This window comes from Pongo pygmaeus, chromosome X, assembly GCF_028885625.2.
Source record: "Pongo pygmaeus isolate AG05252 chromosome X, NHGRI_mPonPyg2-v2.0_pri, whole genome shotgun sequence".
Classification (NCBI taxonomy): Eukaryota; Metazoa; Chordata; class Mammalia; order Primates; family Hominidae; genus Pongo; species Pongo pygmaeus.
In genome coordinates, this window is record NC_072396.2 from 154,723,424 (window position 1) to 154,731,543 (window position 8,120).

The 8,120-nt window shown below is 34.3% G+C and overlaps 1 pseudogene; it reads left to right on the top strand.

The window, feature by feature from the left end:
- Positions 1–959: 959 nt before the first annotated feature.
- LOC129025238 (deoxyuridine 5'-triphosphate nucleotidohydrolase, mitochondrial-like) lies at positions 960–1,665 on the top strand (annotated as a pseudogene).
- The last annotated feature ends 6,455 nt before the right edge of the window (positions 1,666–8,120 follow it).

An 8,120-nucleotide genomic window follows, 5' to 3' on the forward strand; every position in this document is an offset into this window, starting at 1 on the left:
ATATAAAATCGATGCACCAAACCCCCATGACATGCAATTTACCCAGGTAATGAACATGAACATGTACCCCTAAAGCAAAAATAAAAGTTGGGAAGAAACAAAAAATAATTAAATAAAAGGTTTTTAAAAAATAAATGCAGTACAAACTGCAAAACTAGAAAAAAAAAGAAATTACCAAATCATTTTCCACAGTGGTTGTACCATTTCATAATTCCCACTAGCAACATACAAGATTTTCTTCATCCTTGCTACCACTTAGTAATATCTTTTTTTTTTTTAATTCAGTCATTTTCGGCCAGGCGCAGTGGCTCACACCTGTAATCCCAGCAGTTTGGGAGGCCGAGGCGGGCAGATCACCTGAGGTCAGGAGTTTAAGACCAGCCTGGGCAACATGGCGAAACCCCGTCTCTACTAAAAGTACAAAAATTAGCCGGGCCTGGTGGCAGGTGCCTGTAATCCCAGCTTCAGGAGGCTGAGGCAGGGGAAGCTTGAATCTGGGAGGTGTAGGTTGCAGTGAGCCGAGATTACGCCACTGCACTCCAGCCTGGGCGACAAGAGCAAGACTCCGTCTCAAAAAAAAAAAAAAAAAAAAAAAAAAAAAAAAAAAAAAATTCAATCATTTTCAAATATGTGTTATGCTATCTCATCATGGTTTAATTCTCATTTCTCTAATAGATGAGATGGACAGTACTTTTTCATGTGCTTATTTGTCATGTGTATGTCCACTTAGGGGAAGTGTCTATTGATATTTTTTGCCCATTTACAAAATTTGGTTGTTTGTGTTAAATGAATTCATAAGAGGCATTGTTTTGGACTAAGGTCTGTCCCCAGGTCCCAGAAAAACAGACCAAAACAGAATGGAAACACTGGTGCTGACTGCCACATAATCAAAGTGAACTTGGGTTCATCCTGTGCTCTCGTTCCCTGGGCTCCTTCCTCTGCTCATCTTTTGCTCTGCCATGCCCTGCTCCGAAGAGACAGCTTCCATTTCTTTCCCAGCAAGCAGGCCTGGCCTGCTGAGGAGGGCAGCATGCAGCTGTGCTTTGCCCGCTCTCCAAGCATGCCATGGCTCTGACCCACGAGTGCTGACTGACCGTGGATTATGTGTAGTTCCTGTGATTATACAATACCATCTATGGAGTAAGCTCTTATGAAAACGAACATTCAGATAGCTCTTCCTTCTGGATGTTATGGAGGAGTGGCTCTGGTCTGGCCTGGCTGCAAAACACTTTATAGATATAGGAGCTGGTGTCATAGATGAAGATTATACACGAAATGTTGGCGTTGTAGTGCTTAATTTTGGTAAAGAAAGGTTTGAAGTCAAAAAAGGTGATCAAATTTCACAACTTTTTTGTGAACAGATTTTTTTTTTATACTTTAAGTTCTAGGGTACATGTGCACAACGTACAGGTTTGTTACATAGGTATACATGTGCCATGTTGGTGTGCTGCACCCATTAACTCGTCATTTATGTTAGGTATTTCTCCTAATGCTGTCCCTCCCCCAGCCCCCCAGCCCCCTACAGGCCCCGGTGTGTGATGTTCCCCGCCTTGTGTCCAAGTGTTCTCATTGTGTGAACAGATTTTTTATCCATAAATAGAAGTTCAAGCTCTGGATGAAACTGAAAGGAGTTCAGGAGGTTTACATTCCACTGGAAATAATTAAAATTTACATCAAGAATAAAAAATGAGAAATCATACCTTTTTCTGAAAAATAAAGAGTTTTTCCTTAAAGTGTTTGGTTGTTTTGTACTTCGGTAAACTTAACAGCTTTACCTTCTAAAACTATTGCATTTTCTTATGATCAAGGAGAGTTCCTCTGTTTGGATCACGTGAAAAACTTTCTTGTTTTTCTCCAATTAACAGTTCTATGTAAATCTGCTTTGTTATGACCTAATTCAAACGGTGTCTTCTTAAAAATCAAATGACTATCCATTACTAATACAGAAAAACCTGTATTATTTAACTCAATAAATGATACCCCTTTAGCAATTTATTTTGCTTTAATTGCTTTAAATCATTAGCAATGCTCTTTATTCAATAAACTTAGATTCTTACATGGATACAAAATATTGCATAAGCTGAACCAAAAGAAATTTTAAAAAAATGAAAAGGGGAGTTAAAAGTTATTCCTGGTTCTGCCCTTCTCTTCACTAGTCTAATAAAAAAAAAAAAAAGAAACTTCAGATTTTTTATGATGGTGAGAAAAGAGTCGTCAGTTTATTTTTTCATTTTTGTATTTCTTTTGGTAGATACCCTGTTGACTGGTAGAGGTATGTTCATGAAAATACATGTATCTTGGGGATTTGTTACATTTAGTTTGTTCCCCTGAATTTCATCTGAAAACTAAAAAGTATCTGAGACAGGTTTCAATCAATTTGGAAGTTTATTTTGCCAATGTTAAAGACATGCCCAGGAGGTAGGTCTGTGCCTTTCTCCAGAGATGATTTTGAGGGCTTCAATATTTAAAGGGGAAAAGCAAGCTGGAGGAGATAGAGGGAGGCCACATTACTGAATGCACATGTTGCTAGAGAAATAGGAGCGGGTAGGGGAATAATCAGTTATGCATTCCTCTCTCTCTCTCAGTAAATCGGCATTTTATGTAAGATCAAGTGAATGCAGAGTAGCTACCTGTGGATATATTTAACCTTTCATCTGTAGCTATCTGCTTAGGAACAAAAGGAAAGGCAGCTTCTTACATGACTCAGCTTTCAGCCTCATTTTCTTCTTTTGGCATGGTGAATTGGGGTCCCACATTTTTATGTTTCTTTCACATTTCTCCCTCTTTTCTTTTGAAAATCTTTCAGACAAAGCATTTGTATTAGTCCATTTTCACACTGCTATAAGTAACTTCCTGAGACTGGGTAATTTATAAACAAAAAAGGTTTAATTGACTCACAGTTTTGCACAGCTGGAGAGGCCTCAGGAAACTTACATTCATGGTGGAAGGTGAAAGGAAAGCAAGGCACATCTTACATGGTGGCAGGAGAGAAAGAGCACAAGGAGGGAACTGCCAAACACTTTTAAACCATCAGATCTCATGAGAACTCACTCAGTATCACGAGAACAGCATAGGGGAAACCACCCCTGTGAACCAATCACCCCCCACCCGGTCCCTTCCTGATCATGTGGGGATTACAATTGGAGATGAGATTTGGGTGGGGGCACAGAGTCAAACCATATCAGCATTTCAGAAGAAAATGTGCTTCTGGTTTTGGGTTTTTATCTGATCACTCATGGCTAGGATGGCTTATTCCTAGAAAAATAGGTCCCACATTGTTAGGAAATCTCATTTTTAGCAGGTTGTGAAGACACACACCTTATGAAGGAAAAATAGGGAGAGGAAGAGAGAAAGAAAACAACAAAAAAAACAAAATGGAGAACAACCCTGGAAAACTGATATAGGCCATATTACTCTGAAGTCCATATATTAGTAGGTAGGAATGAAATTGGTTTATGTATATAAATAGGTTGCTGTTATTTTCTTCTGAAGTTTAAGTTGTCTAGCTCCAGTTCACAGGGGATTAAGGAAAACACAGCTTAACTTTTAGTAATTTCAAATCAATAAAAATAGGAAAAAGGGGAAAAAGAAGTAAAAAAATGGAAAACTTTATTTTGGAGATTTATATGCAGGAAAAAATTTAGAATTCAATCCAAATTGCAGAAAATAATAAAAATTGAAAAACATTAAGCAAGACTATAATCTAATAACAGGTACAGTATAGTTTATTTTGTAATAATTTTTCTTTTCAATTCCTCAATTTTATTAAAGACAAAATCATAGTAGAACCAATTTATTTGTAAATAAATTTTAGTCCTACTACACTTGGCTTGATTATTTGCATAAAATGCAGCAATAATCATCATTTGCCATATTGGCTCTCTCTCTTTTTTTAAATTGGCTTTGCCGGAACCCTTTTCATAAAGAATCTAAGATTAGAACTTTTTAAAAGCCTCACGTCCAGCCAAGGATTTATCTGTGCCTCCAGGTACTTGTGTGAATTGAGTGAATTCCTCTCTTTTTGAGGTCTCAAGAAAACTTGAGGTTCCCAGCCTACCAGAAAGTAACATTCTTTACTCACCACAGGTTAAGATCCTGTAAAGGAAAAGGCATAGGGCCAGTTTTTCTTAGGGGCTTCTATTTGCTCTATAATTCAGCTTTATTTTCTCAAGGCAATCTAATAAATGTCATGCCAGTCAAAGCCTTGGTAGAATAACTAGTGTCTTCAATTATGCCATGTTATAAAAGAAAATATTCATATTCAACTTATGCAAATAACTATATTGTCATAAATTAAGAATACTCACAGAATAGTTTCCAAAACTTGGAGAAATTAAGTTGAGAGAAAGGAATTAGGTTTTAAATTTTGCTTATAACAGTATACTTTATTCAATTGTTAAACGCTGTAAATAGCTTAAAAGAAGAGAGAGTTTTCTTGACTCTGAAAAACAAACCAAACAGAATCATCAAATGTTTCCAACAAAAAGTCATAAAAGATTATTTCAATCTTCTGTTAGTTCAATCCATGCAATTAACTTCCGATCTGCTTGATACTGGATCACCAATCCTCATGAATACGTCAGCTCTCTATGGGAGTCCTGGAAGTTTTTCTCTCTATTCCAATGGCACAATCTCTAAAGTTATCAGAAACCTATATTTAAAGTACTCCTCGGTGTTCTATAGCTGATTATAAACCACTCTATAAAATAATCAAGGTAAAACAACAATTACAGATGACAAAAGACATAGAACAGCCATAGTTAAAGACAAAACTGACAGGAAAACTGGATTACTTCTGTGGCATACAATAATTTTACATAATAATCATAAGTAATACTGATAACATATAACAAAACATACCATAATCACAGGAATCTCATACAATTTTGGAACATATGTTAATAACACATTTATATAAATATAATCCAAAGAAGGATAGATACCATTTCATATTTGACAATGCTTCCTATATTATTTTATTATAGAAAGTAAGCTGAATATGTCTCTCTTGGACTTCAGAAGACCTAATATCAAAAAACTAATGAGGTCAAAAGGACTCAATTTAGCATTTAATTTTGGAAAGTTTGTCACGTATAAAAAGGTTAAAACACTTGATATCACAAGATAGGATTACAGGTCATTGTTTTACAAAGTCATTATTAATTCAGCCAAAGTGATAACTCAAAGATTTCAAAAAGAAGCAAGACCCTTTATTCTTTGGGAGAGGAGACAATTTTCCAAACAGTAAGCCTTTATAAAGACTGCATGAGGCCAATTAAATCTGTCTCTCAAATTTTACAAACAAATCTATTAAATTTTCACGATCTTGACCATAAGATATAATTTTTATAAACCTTTTTATAATCTTTTAAATTTTTTTTAAAGTGGGTTAATGCTCCAAGAAAACCTTGTTAATCTGAGATAGGGGCCCAGATGCTGGGCTTGCATTAGTGTGCCTTTGATATTAATGTTTAATTTATAGAGAAATTCTGAACTAATTTTATCTCTCAAAATCAGCCCTTACAATCTGATGTGCCCACCTCTGCCACAATACTCCCAAGGCCTAGAGGGATTGAATAGTTTTAATTTCTGCCCCTGTGTCTCATGAACAGTTTCTTTTGATTGTCATCTTCTACCAGGCCTGAAGATGAGGCTTTAACTGCTGTCAGTGTTTAAGACTTAGCAGGACTTGGCATCCTTTTTAGTCCCAGGAATCAAAGCCCTGTAACTTAATAGCACTAGGACCTTAAAAGAAATATAGAAACTGGCCGGGCACGGTGGCTCATGCCTGTAATCCCAGCACTTTGGGAGGCCGAGGTGAGCGGATCACGAGGTCAGGAGATCGAGACCATCCTGGCTAACACAGTGAAACTCCGTCTCTACTAAAAATACAAAAAAAATTAGCTGGGTGTGGTGGCAGGCAACTGTAATCCCAGCTACTGGGGAGGCTGAGGCAGGAGGTTGCAGTGAGCCAAGATCGCCACTTCACTCCAGACTGGTGATAGAATGAGACCCCACCTCAAAAAAAAAAAAAAAAAAAAAAAAGAAATACGGAAACTTACATGGATGTAATAATCTTAATTTTTTATCTCAGTTTTCCTGAGGAAATCAAAACATAGTAACAATGACATAGGAATTATTTTGATAAAATGTAAAATTTGTTTGTTAGGCCACTTACCAAAAGTTAAAAAAAACAAAACAAAAAACAACCTTCTGCAGTGTGAATGCTTTTCCTATGGGGAGTCCTTTTAGATAACCTGCAAGTCAGAACTAATGAAAATAGTACTTAGAAATAGGTAGAGTGTGTCCTGGGTCATAAGTGAAAATTCTTAGTTTCATAGAATTTAAAGCCAAGAGCACAGAATATTATACTGGAATAAAACATTTCCTTTAGACCTTTAAAATGAAACACTTTCAGCATCAGGCCACAACAGCAGTTAAAACCTGAGGAAAAAGGTTACAGGAGCTGACGAAAAAGTTAAAGGAGACAGTTATTATCTCAGCCCTTTTCAAAGGGGAGAGAAAGCTGAAAACAGTGAGATGCAATAACAGTTGAACTTTTGAGTTAAAAAATTAAAATCCCTTGTAATTTTATTAATAATAAATCAATACCTTAAAACTGTTGTTGTTCTAACCAATTCCTTAGTGTTTTAGTGTTTTTTCCTTATCAATACCCAATCTCTAGAAAGACAATTATAAATAATTTCTTTTTAGTTATAGCCAACTTGATCACATAAAGTTTCTCTCTTATGAATGCTCTTTTTACAAACTTTATTATGGCTTACAGAAACAATTTACAACATTCTTGGACCTCCTATTGTATCCTAAACAACCTTTTTCTTAAATAATCAGTCATTTTATTTTAGGCCAAAAAAATTTACCATGCAAGATTCATTTTATATAAAATTATTCTCCTTTTAGCCTTTCTTACCAAAATATCTTACTATATCTATAACTTTCTTTACATCTCTCTTATTTACTGGTTCCTTTTACCTTGTTTCAAAAATAACCATTAAATAACATTTAAATTTAGACTAAACTTATTTCCCTTTAAATAAGAACACATTTTTTATGAAAAATGTTTCCCTATAATTTTTTTAAAGAAATTGGAAATGATCCATTTAATGAATATCTATTATTTAACTCAATATAACTTTAGATTCTAAACTATGTGAGAACTTTATTTGCAAGCATTTATTTCATTACATTTTCCTAATCAATTAGTTAATTGTATTTTTCAATAGTTTAACTAGATTGCTTATGAAAATTGTGATAGTCATCATTTAAAGTTATATCCCTATTAACCATTTTATAGCACATGCATTTCAGGTATTTACCTCAGTAAGAATCTTAAGGTTAACAAAATGGTATATTTTGCCAATATTCAAGATTTAGCTCTTCCCATTAAACTCAAGAATATTCAGTGCCTTACTTATAAAAAACTATACAAAAATAATTCTCTTGTGGGCTGCAAACTTTACAATTCTCTTGAGAAATTTTGACAACTTATAACACCTAACAGAGATTAAATATTAAACTACTAGACCAATGAATCCAACAATAATGTATGTTGACGATTCTGAAGAAATTTCTAATTTTATTTTACCAATAATTTTAAAACCAACTTATTTACTAAAGATTTACTTAAGTAAACTTATAAAAGCATTTGGGCTCCTATTTTTCTGATAAAGTATTTGATTTAAGTGATTTTTTGTCTGTAAGCCAATTACATATATAAAATTAAATTATATAGATTATAAATCAATATATAAAATATATAATTATATAAAAATTAAATCTAAAGAGCTCTAATGAGCTCTTCTGAAATTAGAAAAAAATCTAATTTCACAGACCCTGAAATTATTTAAGGCCCCTCATGCAGCAGACGGTGGCAAGAAGAGAGAGACTGGCAGAAGTAAATGGAGAAAACAGAATTCCGTTGACTGAGAATGGTAAAAAACGCTTTTTCTCAAAAAATAACATTCTAGAAGAGAAAGAAAGCATAAAGGCCTTTTCAATATATACATGTATACACACACACACACACACACATATAATATATATGTAGGTGTATGTGTATACATATATATTTACCTTTTTAAATTTTTGTTTTTGTTTTT